Source organism: Erpetoichthys calabaricus, chromosome 3 (assembly GCF_900747795.2).
Source record: "Erpetoichthys calabaricus chromosome 3, fErpCal1.3, whole genome shotgun sequence".
Classification (NCBI taxonomy): Eukaryota; Metazoa; Chordata; class Cladistia; order Polypteriformes; family Polypteridae; genus Erpetoichthys; species Erpetoichthys calabaricus.
In genome coordinates, this window is record NC_041396.2 from 197,626,346 (window position 1) to 197,642,761 (window position 16,416).

Genomic DNA, 16,416 nt, shown 5'->3' on the forward strand with positions numbered 1-16,416 from the left:
CACCAGGGTAGTGCCATCTTCTGGAGTTCCACCCACAAAGTACAAGGTTCATATGAGATCTCCTTATTACACATAGACTAGAAGTAGTGTGTTAAAGAAGTTATTAAAAAGAAAAGGAAACTTTTTAAAAATAATGTAACATGATTGTCAATGTAATTGTTGTTTTAGTATTGAGTGTGAATTTGATGATTGTAAAGACTTTAATTTATTATTGTAAATGTTGTGTATGAGAAATGCACATTTTTAGGATGTAAGGACCTCTTTGTAAACGACATTTGCAGTTCTGCCCTCAGGCTGTAAAATGAGCAAGCTGTCTGCTGAGCTTACTCTTGAGCATGCAACACACAGTTGGCCATGTGAGAAGCAATCTTGTGTCAAGTCAATGCCAAACCTTTTTAAAGTCTGGCCCTGTGACTTATTTATTGTCATAGCAAAGCAGACCCTTACTGGAAATTGGAGGCGTTTGAATTGGAATGGGAGGTCAGAGGGTATAAGAGGGATGTGAGGAATAAATACCATCTCCTCTGAGCCAGTTCCAGTGAAGACAGTTGCCTCAATGAGGTTCTTGTGCAGATATTTGATCTGAAGCCTGGTGCCGTTACAAAGTTTTGGTGGTTGTAAGTTTCGTATAACATAATTAGTGCGCCAACCTTAAAAAGTAGAGTGTGCGGAGGCATGCCCAGAGGATTAAGAGTGTGAAGAAACTAAATGAAAAAGCAGGAGTAACCAGCAGGAAGATGTAAAGCAAGGCGAACAATAACAGGCTTGAAGTGGTGGAGTAAAGAAGAAGGGGCGCAGTGAGCACGACGAACAGCTGAGGAAAGTAAGGAAGTGAGTGAGGAGGCACATGAGCACAGGATGTCGTTAATGTACAGTTAGGTCCATAAATATTTGGACAGAGACAACGTTTTTCTTTTTGGTTCTGTACATTACCACAATGAATTTTAAATGAAACAACTCCGATGCAGTTGAAGTGCAGACTTTCAGCTTTAATTCAATGGGGTGAACAAAATGATTGCATAAAAATGTGAGGCAACTAAAGCATTTTTTTAACACAATCTCTTCATTTCAGGGGCTCAAAAGTAATTGGACAATTGACTCAAAGGCTATTTCATGGGACTTGGGCAAGTCCGTCATTATGTCATTATCAATTAAGCAGATAAAAGGCCTAGAGTTGATTTGAGGTGTGGTGCTTGCATATGGAAGATTTTGCTGTGAACAGACAACATGCGGTCAAAGGAGCTCTCCATGCAGGTGAAAGAAGCCATCCTTAAGCTGCGAAAACAGAAAAAACCCATCCGAGAAATTGCTACAATATTACGAGTGGCAAAATCTACAGTTTGGTACATCCTGAGAAAAAAACCAAGCACTGGTGAACTCAGCAACGCAAAAAGACCTGGACGTCCACGGAAGACAACAGTGGTGGATGATCGCATTTCCATGGTGAAGAGAAACCCCTTCACAACAGCCAACCAAGTGAACAACACTCTCCAGGGGGTAGACGTATAGATATCTAAGTCTACCATAAAGAGAAGACTGCATGAAAGTAAACACAGAGGGTGCACTGCAAGGTGCAAGCCCCTCATAAGTCTCAAGAATAGAAAGGCTAGATTGGACTTTGCTAAAGAACATCTAAAAAAGCCAGCACAGTTCTGGAAAAACATTCTTTGGACAGATGAAACCAAGATCAACCTCTACCAGAATGATGGCAAGAAAAAAGTATGGAGAAGGTGTAGAACAGCTCATTATCCAAAGCATACCACATCATCTGTAAAACATGGTGGAGGCAGTGTGATGGCTTGGGCGTGCATGGCTGCCAGTGGCACTGGGACACTAGTGTTTATTGATGATGTGACACAGGACAGAAGCAGCCGAATGAATTCTGAGGTGTTCAGAGACATACTGTCTGCTCAAATCCAGCTAAATGTAGTCAAATTGATTGGGCGGCGTTTCATGATGCAGATGGACAATGACCCAAAACATACAGCCAAACCCAGGAGTTTATTAAAGCAAAGAAGTGGAAAATTCTTGAATGGCCAAGTCAGTCACCTGATCTTAACCGAATTGAGCATGCAATTTAATTGTTGAAGACTTAACTTCAGACAGAAAGGCCCACAAACAAACAGCAACTGAAAGCCGCTGCGGTAAAGGCCTGGCAGAGCATTAAAAAGGAGGAAACACAGCATCTGGTGATGTCCATGAGTTCAAGACTTCAGGCTGTCATTGCCAGCAAAGGGTTTTCAACCAAGTATTAGAAATGAAAATTTTATTTCCAGTTATTTAATTTGTCCAATTACTTTTGAGCCCCTGAAATGAAGGGATTGTGTTAAAAAATGCTTTAGTTGCCTCACATTTTTATGCAATTGTTTTGTTCACCCCACTGAATTAAAGCTGAAAGTCTGCACTTCAACTGCATCTGAGTTGTTTCATTTAAAATTCATTGTGGTAATGTACAGAATCAAAATTAGAAAAAAGTTGTCTCTGTCCAAATATTTATGGACCTAACTATATTGTATATAGGCAGGGAGCCAACCACGTGGTAGGTGCGCGGACAGCGGCCATGTGGAAAAAGGAAGGGGGACCGGGGGCAGCCCTTGTGCGTCTCTGCCATGAAATAAATCCTCTGTTAATGAAAATAAGGAATGAGACTGACAAAAGGATAGGTCAGTTCCGAAAGTTTCTTACAGCATAATGGTGAGAACTGCCAAAAAGAAGACGTTATTTTCGAAAGTTTGTTACGGGGCCCAGGGGCGGCCCTTGTGTGTCTCTGCCATGAAATAAATCCTCTGTTAATGGAAATTAGGAATAAAACTGACAAAAGGAGAGGTCAGTTACAGAAAGTTCCTTACGGCATAATGGTGAGAACCGCCAAAAAGAAGATGTTATTTTCGAAAGTTCGTTACGGAGCACAACGTGAAATGAAACATACTTAATGTTTGTAAGTAAGGTGTAAAGGATGAGCATGGGAAATTTGGGCTTCCTACATATATTGGAAGTCGCAGAAATAGTGAGGAGGGGTTTCCCCTATCTATATATACAGTTTAGGGGGTACACCCGTTTCCCCCTCTTGGGTGTTGTAATAGGACATGAAACATACCTAACTTTTGTAAGTACACTGCAAGGAATGAGCACGTGAAATTTCAGCTTCCCACCTCTATGGAAAGTGGGAGAATTAGTGATGAATCAGTTTGCCTTTTGGCTTTGCTTTTTATATGTATAGATAGTAAATTATAAGCAATTGATCAATAAACAGACAGAATAGAATTAACAGTAATAAGTCAAACCAACAGAAACAACAAAGAAACCTGAAAAATAATGATTTAAGCTTAACAAAAAACAGGAAATAAATACAAGATTGGAAATAAACCTGGGAATATAACAGTCATATTATACGTATATTGTAATACTGTACAATATTTAGGTTTCTTTAAAATGCTTTTAAGCAAACTAAATAAATGAGCATTAAGTATAAATACAAGAAATAAACTCTGAGAAGAATGTAAAGAGTTTTGGAGTGGCTTCCTATGGTACCAGCATTTGTTATTGTGTTAACATTTAAATCAATGCCAAAGACTTTACTATTATTTTAGTATAACATCATGTAGCTAAAGTTGCTGCTGAAGTTGTACATACAGTTTTACTTTAGTATAATGCATATTCATTTTAGTAATTGATTTGTTTGGTCCTTAATACTTCTGCTGTTCAAGGAGTTACTTCTTCTGCCTTGAGACAGATGTAAAATGATTAACCTTTTTTCAGATATCTTGTATTTACCCGAAATTCTTGTGATAAGCTTGCAAATTCATACAACAGAAATAACAGAAATTGACACTATATATTTAAAGACTTTGAACTTCAAACCCTGAGGTTGGGGGCTAAAATCCCACTACTGACACTCTGTGACCATGAGCAAGTCACTTGACCTGCCCGTGTTCCAATTGGAAAAACCAAAAGAAATGTAACCAATAGTATTAAATGGTGTAAGTCCTCTTGGATAAAGGCGTCAGCCAAATAAGCAAATGTAAATGTATTTCACCTGATCACCATGCATAAAAATGTCAAAACAGATAAGGGTGTTTCAGACAAATGAGTCACAGTCAATATTAGTTCCTTAAAATAATATGACACCTAAAAGGTGATATGGTGGTTAACACTGCTGTATTACAGAGCCAAGGTGTTACAGATCTAAGGTAATGGTTCCAGGTTTTGGGCCCTGTCTTTATGTAGGGAATTTCCACATTGCTCCCATTCTTCTTTTTTGGCGTCTACCCCAAAAGATATACAAATAAAGAGTTGATTTGTGATTCCTAATTGGCTCTGTGTCAGTGTCGACGTAGGCATGTGTCTGTTTGGACCCTAAGATGAACTGTCACCCCATCTACGGTTGATTTTTGCCCTGCTTATGATTCTGCCTGCATAGAGCTGCAGCCCCCAGAGACACTGCACAAATTCAGCATATTTGAGAATGTCCATCCATCCATTTTCCAACCCGCTGAATCCTAACTACAGGGTCACGGGGGTCTGCTGGAGCCAATCCCAGCCAACACAGGGTGCAAGGCAGGAACCAATCCCGGGCAGGGCGCAAACCCACCGCAGGACACACACACGCACACCCACATACCAAGCACACACTAGGGACAATTTAGAATCGCCAATCCACCTAACCTGCATGTCTTTGGACTGTGGGAGGAAACCGGAGCGCCCGGAGGAAACCCACGTAGACAAGGGGAGAACATGCAAACTCCACGCAGGGAGGACATGGGAAGCGAACCCGGGTCTCCTAACTGCGAGGCAGCAGCACTACCACTGCGCCACTGTGCCACCCTATTTGAGAATGTATGCATGTACAGTATAACACCACGTTAAAACAATATAATGTGACCAGTTTTCTGCTCATGAAGTACACTGAAATCCAACAGACACTCCAGAATGACAGGGAGAGCATTTTCATTTTTTTTTTAGACAAGGTTATTCAAGTAAAAACTTGGTGCAAGTAGTGGAATGAAAGAAAAAAAACATTGAAACAAAATAGTTGTAAAGTACTGTGAGATATATTGCTAAAAAATATCTCATTTATAAATCAATGAAAAACATTTTGTGTTAATCTTATTTTTTACTAGCCATGCCCTGCAGCGCCACCCTCGTATTAGTGAAACAGGACAGTGAGGAGGGCCCTGCCCATCTCCCCACTCCTGACGTCACGCTTCCCCCTCCCCTCGGCCTGCAGCCTCTGTCTCGGATTAGAGTGAATATATCGCTCCTACAAGCGAACTATGATTCTTAGTGCGATGAGAGAAGTCACAAAATCAACTGGAATGTTCAAGCAAATTATAGAAAAAAACCCAATCTAAATCCATTAAGTAGTTCTCTCGTGAAAAGCGGACAGACATACAGACAGACATTGGATTTTATATACATAGAGATGGTAAAATAAACGGGTAGAATTGTGACCTAACTGTGATCATATGTGGTTCAAATTTAAAATAACATTGTATGCTTCTTCTACTTTAGTTCATTTTGCATTATATATTAGAGAAACAAAGTATCTTTCAGCTGAAATGGGTGTCTGTCAAATTTAGCAGGACTGGTTTCTCATTCAATCTGAACTGCAAACTGTACTAAATAGAAAAAAGCTGATTTTGATTTTCAAGTGAGAATTATAGAATTACATTTTTATGCATATTTAGATAATATGCATTGGGTTGGTGCACCAAATAACAAATTTAACAGTTTGAATTAAAGCAGTTTTCTTTCAGTGCTATCACTGTAGCATTAATAGTTATACTGCATTTAACATGCTAGCACTCAGAGTTTGGGCTAGAGGGGCTTAATTAAGTTGTATATGGAAAATGCTAAGCACAGACTGCCATTCCCAGTGTTATTATGTCAAGTAACACTTCAGCAGAATCGTATTCCCCTTTTTGCATACAAATGTTAGCTTGTTAGATTTTTAAAATGGTAGCATGGATTAATAAAGCTACTAATAAAGATCCCACTTCACATCAGGTTCACAGCGTGTTTCTTCTGAAGAAGCAGGCAGTGCTGCATCAATGTCAAATTGCCATCTGCTGTGTTTGAGAACCTTTGCTGTCTTCTTTCACCTGCAGATAGATATGGCAACATGAGAGTGCACAAGAGTCAGTGCCTTACATTCCTAAAGCTGCATATTCAGAATATTATGTATCCTCTTGGAAATGTCAAAAACAAAACTGTTTACTCGCACAGTAGGCATTCAGTCCACCCACATGCATAGGATAGCACATGCTGTACACAATCCAGAAAGCACTGATATCATTTTGTGTTCTGCTTTTAATAAAATATGCTTAGTATAAACTAGCCCAAATATGACACAATTTTTAATATATGAAAAACGATGGCATCTTCTTAATATCAAACTATTTTTCAGGTACATAAGCAGAGGTGAACACAACAGCCTAACAGTAGCAAGGATTAGAAAACCCTTTTACATGAGATAGTTATTATAAGACAGTAATTTATCAATTGACATTTTTACCATATGTGATCTGCTGGGTGGTCTGACCTACACATATACAGCATTCTGGGTTTGAATCCTGCAACTGGCCTCTAACTATATTGAGTTTGTATATTTTCCTTTGGTCTGCATGGGTTTTTGTCTGACCCCTCCAAACATTTGCAGGTTAAAGGATAAGCTTGGTATTTTAAAGCCAAAATTATTTTTTCACAGACTTTGAATATACTGTATGCATTTGCCATGCAAAATTGTGTTCTGAATTTAATTACTTTCAATAAATTAAAAATAAATCTTGCTCGCACTGGTGCCTTACCTTGCAGTCTACGGGGCACAAAGGAAAAAGTTTAAAGCCATGACAGTTATCAAGTATTTATCTGTGTCTTGTGATTACACATACATTTTAAAATAGTTTATACATGTCATTTTTGAACAATAAATCACCAATATTATGGGATTTAGCCATGTGCGATAGCTCAGCACTTAGTCTAATATACCATGTTTGTGAATAAATAAGTTACTCTTGAAAAACACCAAACATATCCTTTAAGTTAACTAGTTAATCTAAATATGCCAGAGTGTGAGACAGTGTGGATGTATATGTTTGTCTCCTGCAATCAGAGTTACCCCTTTCTATATGACACTCACATACTGCGGGCGGGGCCTGTGATCCAAAGGACCAATGTAGGGGGGGGGTCATTAGGGGTTTGTAGACCTCTGTGATTCAAGAGCCACACTGGACAGCCAATTGGATTGCATGTTTTTGTCACTTGGTTTACTTGACTTGAGTCATATAACTCCTCCCACAACCCTAATCTTAACCATAGTGTTACCAAGCCTATCAAGTAACATCATTAACATATAATACAAAGCGACAACCTCTTAAATGGAGCATAGCTCTGGAGATCCACAGCTTCACTCTAATGGTGTTTCCTGAATCATCTAATTAACGTCATTCACAGTCATGTGTTGTTATAATTTTCCATTAATGAGCCGAGAGATGGCTTTAAGTCAACGCCAGTCAAGAGCACAGAAAAGAAAAGAATGAAAGCATGAAGGAAGAGCTTCTGCTGCATTTGCAATTGTCTTTTAGAAATCAAAATTTGTCCAACACCCAGTAAGCTAGCTAACATTGCATCAATCGCTACTACACTAAAGCTAGCAGTTTACTTAAGTAATGTTGGAGTAGCATTATGTGTAATACTTTTTATATTGTGTGTTGAAAATATTATACATTAAAGTATGTAGCTTACACATGGTTGAGGATTATTTTTTACCCCCATATACTCCTCAAGACCTATACATGTTTGATAACGGCTGCTAACTTATTAAACTTTATGTGTTTGTAAATTTCACCAACGCACTGGCTCTCTTGCTTACTAGGTATTGGCTGAATTGTGGAAAAGCACCATGCAAGCAACTCTGACTTAAAAAAAGAGCAATCAGCTCCAATTAAATTCAAGGAGGAGAGGAGTGGGGCAGGGGTGGCTCCAAGAAGGTTCTGCTTAGAGCCCGTGTTTTGCGAGGGCTGGCATTGCCTGCAATGAATTGTCATCTTGTCCCAGGCTTTGTCTGGGATTATATATCTGCTGCCAACAAAATCTCCAGGCCTCAGGATCCTGAATTGGATTAAGCAGGTTTGAGAATATACAGTACAGTAATCCCTCGCTATATCACGCTTTGACTTTCGCGGCTTCACTCTATCGCGGATTTTATATGTAAGCATATTTAAATATATATCACAGATTTTTTGCTGGTTCACGGATTTCTGCGGACAATGGGTCTTCTAATTTCTGGTACATGCTTCCTCAGTTGGTTTGCCCAGTTGATTTCATACAAGGGACGCTATTGGCAGATGGCTGAGAAGCTACCCAACCAGAGCGCGTATTACGAATTAAATAAAACTCCTCAAATATATTGTGAGCACAAGGGCTGTTCACACTCCTAGAGGATACGGCCACGCCTCAAAAAACGCTGAAAGATTACCTTCACATTGCTGCCATCCTTGCTGGGCTTACATATGGCTGCTTTGTCAAGCGATATGCTTTGCATACTTAAAAGATCAAACAGCACGTATTGATTTTTGATTGTTTGCTTTTCTCTCTCTCTCTCTCTTGCTCTGACATTCTCTGCTCCTGACGGAGGGGGTGTGAGCAGGGGGGCTGTTCGCACCCCTAGACGATACGGACGCTCGTCTAAAAATGCTGAAAGATTACCTTCACGTTGCTCCCTTCTGTGCAGCTGCTTTATCAAGCGACATGCTTCCCGCACAGTGCTTCGCATACTTAAAAGCTCGAAGGAAACGTATTGATTTTTGATTGTTTGTTCTTCTCTCTCTCTCTCTCTCTGACATTCTCTGCTCCTGATGGAGGGGGTGTGAGCAGAGGGGCTGTTCGCACACTGGCCTAGAGGATACAGACGCTCCTCTAAAAAATGCTGAAAGACTACCTCATTTTGGCTCATTTGCCAATTGAGATTTTTGCCTTGATTTCAGCTGCCTGTTTCTTAGACTCCCTCATTGATGTTAAGGATTGTAACAAAGCTGTTTGCTTTGAATATGAGCTGATGAAGTATCAAGTAGCATATAGAAGCTTGATAAATAGATTCATAAAAGGAATTAGATGGTAATAGTTGCAATCAGTGTACAGTGCAATGCTATTCTCAGTGAATATCCTGGCTGTACAATGTTCAGGGTGTTGCTCCTGTATAGTCTGTGAGCATGGCCATTTTTGTGACCATTAATGCATTGTTTGGTTGCTAAGAGTTATAGAAGTATTTGATAATGCATGGATTGCTCCTGTAGTTGGTTTACAATCATGAAATATCATTTGTGTTTTGGGTATGTAAACATTATAATATGTGTGTGTAAGAACAAGCTACTGTACTAAAGTTAACATCATATATAGTGTGACATTTAAATCTTTAATATATTGTTATGGTGTGTGTCATATTTGTACAGTTGAAATTTTGTTTGTTGCCTAAAAACAGTTTCCACGAAAATAAGAGGAAATAGGTTAATCAAACACTTTTACTAAAATTAATTCAACATATATTCTTTAACTGATTGATTACATTTGGCTTAAGGACACTAAAAACAATATAGAAATACAATGCATGTCTAAGAAAAAGATAGGCCAACAACATGTGAAGGAACATCCCACAATATTGAAATAAAGCAAATGACTATTTCACAATTTGACATTTGATCTGCTTTGCTTTCACTTTACTCAGTCCTGCTCCTGTTCAACAGATAAAAATGGACTTTTAAAATATTTTTTTTTCTTCCAAATGGGATTTTTTTAAAATGCATTGCAAGTGATTCACTTTACAAAAATCAAACTAAGTCCAGTCCTTCAAGTTGTTTTTATGAAATGGTATTTCCGCATTTGCCAAGGAGTGAAGAATGAACTTTATTGTCAAGTCAAGTCAAGTCAAGTCAAGACAACTTTATTTATAAAGCACTTTACATACAACAGCCGCTGACCAAAGTGCTGAACATAGGCTAAAATAAATTTTAAACAAAAACAAAATAATAAATAAGTAAATAAAATACAATAAATGAAACTAATTAAAACATAGTAAACACAACTAAACAGAGTTAAAGCAGAGTAAAATCAACTGCTCACACAGGATCAAACGCCAAACCAAAGAGGTAAGTTTTAAGAGCAGACTTAAAAATGGGCAGTGAGGAGGCCTGTCTAATGTGGATCGGCAGTGAATTCCAGAGCCTTGGAGCCACAACGGAAAAAGCCCTATCCCCCCTGAGCTTTCGCTGAGTCCTAAGCAGCTGACCAGCTGATCTGAGTGAGCGGGAAGGAGAGTGCATATGCAGCAGCTCAGCGAGGTAGGGCGGAGCAAGCCCATTTAAGGACTTAAAAACAAATAAAAGAATCTTAAAATGAACTCTAAACTGAACAGGCAGCCAGTGCAGTGAGGATAACACAGGTGTAATGTGCTCATTTTTTCGCGTGCCAGTTAAAAGGCGTGCAGCAGCATTTTGCACCAGCTGGAGCCGAGACAGGGTGGACTGGCTAACACCAACATACAACGAATTACAATAGTCCAACCGGGTTGTAATAAAGGCATGGATTACTGCTGTAAATTGATCTTTGGAAAGAATTTTTTTTTATCTTCGCCAAACGTCTTAGCTGAAAAAAACAAGATTTCACCACCGCACTGATCTGACCATCCAATCTAAAATCCTCATCTATCCTAAAACCCAAATTTGTAATAACAGGTGAACCATATTGTGCTAGGGGACCCAAATCCACAGGAGCAGAAGTAGAAATAGACCCACTGGTGCCCCCAGGAACAAAAACTATAACCTCTGTCTTATTTTCATTAAAATTTAAGAAGTTCACTGCCATCCAAGCTTTCACCTCTTCTAGGCACATAACCAAAGTTTGTATGGAGTAAGCATCCTTACGTTTGAGGGGTACATAAACCTGAGTATCGTCTGCATAACAATGGAAAGCAATTTTATGCTTTCTAAGAATAGAGCCAAGAGGCAGGAGATACAAAGAAAATAGCAGAGGACCAAGTATGGAGCCTTGTGGAACCCCACATGATAGTGAAGCAGAGGAGGATCTAAATTCATCTAGCCTCACTGAAAAAGTTCTTTGAGTCAAGTACGATTTAAACCACGCCAAGGCAGTACCACGAATGCCCACACAATGCTCCAGACGAGATAATAAAATACTATGATTTATAGTATCAAAAGCAGGTGTTAAATCGAGCAGAACTAAAATCACATAATCCCCTGAGTCTGTTGCCAAAAGGATGTCATTAAAAACCTTCAGTAATGCGGTTTCAGTACTGTGAAGCGGCTTAAAACCAGATTGAAACACTTCGAGCACATCACTTTCATCTAAAAAGGCTTTCAATTGAATATACACACTTCTCTCCAAAATTTTGGACAGAAATGGAAGCTTGGAAATCGGTCTAAAATTGGATAGCACAGTGGGATCTAGGCTTGGTTTTTTGATCAATGGTTGCACTATGGCATGTTTAAACAAATTAGGAACTACACCTGAGGAAAGGCTGCTATTGATAATAGCAAGAACAGATGGCCCTAAAACAGAAATAATCTCTTTAAAAAGAGAAGGTGGGACAACATCAAAAGGAGAACCTGAGGGCTTCGATTGACCAACAATCTCATATAAACAAGATAGAGTCACCGGCTCAAACTGATAAAAAACAGCAGAGCAGGGGAGAACAGCTAAAGGGTCATAAACAGTGAGAGGTATACAGTGGTGTGAAAAACTATTTGCCCCCTTCCTGATTTCTTATTCTTTTGCATGTTTGTCACACAAAATGTTTCTGATCATCAAACACATTTAACCATTAGTCAAATATAACACAAGTAAACACAAAATGCAGTTTGTAAATGGTGGTTTTTATTATTTAGGGAGAAAAAAAAATCCAAACCTACATGGCCCTGTGTGAAAAAGTAATTGCCCCCTGAACCTAATAACTGGTTGGGCCACCCTTAGCAGCAATAACTGCAATCAAGCGTTTGCGATAACTTGCAATGAGTCTTTTACAGCGCTCTGGAGGAATTTTGGCCCACTCATCTTTGCAAAATTGTAATTCAGCTTTATTTGAGGGTTTTCTAGCATGAACCGCCTTTTTAAGGTCATGCCATAGCATCTCAATTGGATTCAGGTCAGGACTTTGACTAGGCCACTCCAAAGTCTTCAGTTTGTTTTTCTTCAGACATTCAGAGATGGATTTGCTGGTGTGTTTTGGGTCATTGTCCTGTTGCAGCACCCAAGATCGCTTCAGCTTGAGTTGACGAACAGATGGCCGGACATTCTCCTTCAGGATTTTTTGGTAGACAGTAGAATTCATGGTTCCATCTATCACAGCAAGCCTTCCAGGTCCTGAAACAGCAAAACAACCCCAGACCATCACACTACCACCACCATATTTTACTGTTGGTATGATGTTCTTTTTCTGAAATGCTGTGTTCCTTTTACGCCAGATGTAACGGGACATTTGCCTTCCAAAAAGTTCAACTTTTGTCTCATCAGTCCACAAGGTATTTTCCCAAAAGTCTTGGCAATCATTGAGATGTTTCTTAGCAAAATTGAGACGAGCCCTAATGTTCTTTTTGCTTAACAGTGGTTTGCGTCTTGGAAATCTGCCATGCAGGCCGTTTTTGCCCAGTCTCTTTCTTATGGTGGAGTCGTGAACACTGACCTTAATTGAGGCAAGTGAGGCCTGCAGTTCTTTAGACGTTGTCCTGGGGTCTTTTGTGACCTCTCGGATGAGTCGTCTCTGCGCTCTTGGGGTAATTTTGGTCGGCCGGCCACTCCTGGGAAGGTTCACCACTGTTCCATGTTTTTGCCATTTGTGGATAATGGCTCTCACTGTGGTTCGCTGGAGTCCCAAAGCTTTAGAAATGGCTTTATAACCTTTACCAGACTGATAGATCTCAATTACTTCTGTTCTCATTTGTTCCTGAATTTCTTTGGATCTTGGCATGATGTCTAGCTTTTGAGGTGCTTTTGGTCTACTTCTCTGTGTCAGGCAGCTCCTATTTAAGTGATTTCTTGATTGAAACAGGTGTGGCAGTAATCAGGCCTGGGGGTGGCTACGGAAATTGAACTCAGGTGTGATACACCACAGTTAGGTTATTTTTTAACAAGGGGGCAATTACTTTTTCACACAGGGCCATGTAGGTTTGGATTTTTTTTCTCCCTAAATAATAAACACCATCATTGAAAAACTGCATTTTGTGTTTACTTGTGTTCTATTTGACTAATGGTTAAATGTGTTTGATGATCAGAAACATTTTGTGTGACAAACATGCAAAAGAATAAGAAATCAGGAAGGGGGCAAATAGTTTTTCACACCACTGTATGAGCCCTAACATTATTCACCTTATCCACAAAGAAGTGCAAAAATTTCTCACATGTCTCAAAAGAAGGTTCCGTACAGGCATTCTGTGGAGCATTTAAAACCCTATCTAAAATGTCAAATAACACACAAGGTTTGTGACAGTTTGACAGAATAATAATTACTGCTTAGTAAGTGGACACTATTCTGAAAAAGAACTGAATGCCTTGGAAGCTAGCGTCTCCTGTTTAATACGGTAATATTAGTTATAGATATATACGATTATTATTGTCCTGGGACAATAAAATTATTACGTGCTTGTGCAAAACAACATACGTACAATATGTCGTCACTCTCCAGTGTTGTGGTTAGTGAATATAATTTTACCTTGAAACATCTTTATCCCTTACCTGAAAAATCTCAGCACACAGTTTACATATGGTTCTGATGTGATTTATATTTGACCAATGTTCTGTCTCTAGATTACATGAACCTTGCTGTTAAACACATGCTGAAACCTTTTCCTGTAATATTCCTATTTCTCTGTATGTATTCCCATAGGACAGAAGTATACACATGCATTATCACCAGAAAATATTAAGAGCAGATATCCACAGAAAAGGGTACAGACCAAGAATGATAAATGTGGAAGTAAATTCCTAGAAAAATCATAATTGTAAAATTAGGCAATTAAAAAACAATTTATGGGAATAATCTTACATAGTAAGATGTGAAAAAAATCAGTAATTTAACAAGAACAATAATAAGAGGCGTCATAAATGCATTCTTGCATTAATTGTACTGTACCTTTGCACAAGGAATTTTCAGTCTGGCTGTTAGTTTTGGAACTGCTACAGCTGTAAAATTAAAATGGGTGGGGAGAGGGTTATACAGTGTGCAACAATGAAAGGCACAAAAAATTTATGACTTGTACAATAGTCTGTTCCTAACAAGTATAACTCGAAACACAGTTTTTATAAGGATTGGGAATGATTGGGAAAACATTGCTATCTGATATCTCTCTATTATAAAAGAAAATCTTGAGACGAGACTTTTTCCAAGGAATTTTTTCAAGTCCCGCGAGACAAGACTTTTACCAAGAGATTTTGTCAAGTCCCACCCTCCGCTCAACCATTTACAACGACGCCCACGGTCCACTCACCTCTCATTCGTGTGAATGCTTTTGTCACACACAGTTCCTGCGCTCTCCGCTCTTATAAATTTTTACGTTTGCCTCAGTTTAAGTTCCCAATAAAAGAAGACTTATTATGTCCAAATTTTATTGATGAATTTCATCACAAAGGGTTATCAACAGAAGAAATGAGTAGATGGGCAATCCTAGCACCAAGAAATGACGAAGTCAAATGAATGAACGCAATAATTGTCGATCGGTTACATGGCAATGACATGTAAAATTTTAAGAGGTCACAAGAAAGGTAATGTAGTACATCTTCCGTGGATAACATTAGACACCAAAGGAGAACTTGATATGCCATTCGTATTAAAACACTTACAGTTTCCCGCTACAATAGGTTTTGCTATGACAATTAACAAATCACAGGTACAAACAATCCGAAAAGTCGGTTTATTTATTAGAGAGAAAGAAATTATATTCATTCGCGGGCAGTTATATATTGTGTTGTCACAATGTAAGTCCAAACACGGAATCAAAATTCAATGCGATATTGACGAAAAGTTAATTAAAAAAATAGTTTTTACTGAAGTTTTACAGTAAAATTGTAAGTTCAAAAAGTATTTGCGTGTTAATTTCAAAGCCAAAAAGAACAAAAATGTATAATGTAATGAATACCTCTAATGCAACATGAAACATAATTTTCTTTCAATTAATTATGTTTTACTATTTTTTACTGTGGCTAATTACTCGCTGTAATGTAAAATAGTTAGTTTTATTATGCATATGTAACAATTCCCATAAAAATAACAATCTGTTTAAATTGTACATCCGCTTTCCCATAACGCAAGCGGCAGATCCGCAAAGTGGCTAGTACGTAGTGCCCGCTCGAGGGTTGGCGAGCAAAGTGAGCAGGCTGCAGAGCCCCCTAGTATAATGAAAATAACTTCAGCCAAAATGTTTTAATTTAGGATATTGCCAAAACATATGCCTACTAAAATCTTACTAGCTTTACTTCCTATTCATAATAAGACTATTCAAACTTAAAAATTGTTTTTTTTCTTCCATAGAAAATGAAATTCTTTTTATAGTGACAACCTTTTTTTTATATCACATGTCATTACAACTGATGAAGTCTGTTGACAAAAACAGATATGTTCATCATAATTTCAAAATGACATGTTAACATTTTTTTTCAAATAGCATTGTCAAACATATCTCAAAACAATGTCTTGTTTTCTTCTTGCTATATGCTGTTGTTTTAAACATATGGAGTTCTGGTTTATGTATTTCTGGAGCAAAGGCTGTGTTTGCAAATTCGCTATTAGGTTGATGATTTTCAAGGATGTCATATGAAGGCATAAACGAAATGTGCCCAGTTTAGAAACCTATGGGTTGCTTCGCTGTTTGCATGCTGAATGATTTTGTCCACTTGATTTTTTCAGGTAATGAGCTCAATTATTTGCTAGTTTTTAGATATTTGTTAAGTTCACTGTAAAGACTAATAGAGGATTGAATGTCATCATTTTTATATGTTTAATTTACATGTTTTTATTTTGTATGAAACTCTTTTATTCATTTATTATTCTTAAGGAAGGAAACAAAAAAAAAAATGCTGTTTGAGTATAACATTATCTGCTTTTCAAAAAATGCAAAGTAATATAGGGCAAACAGGCCATATAAGATTTGTATAGTTAGACCATATTTATTTATTGTGAAACAAACTGGCCCAAGAACTATTTTAATTTCAATTTAATTTTTTGTATTATATCATTCTTTCCTTTTTAAATTATTTTTAGGACTACTATGAATTAGAAAAGGTGACTAAAACAGGATGATATCAGGAAGAGCATTTAAAACAAAAGGGAGAACAAACCAACAGATACATGATGCTTTTATACAGTATATAGTATAGATGATTCATATTTTTCAGTGTAATATGAATCCATCAATA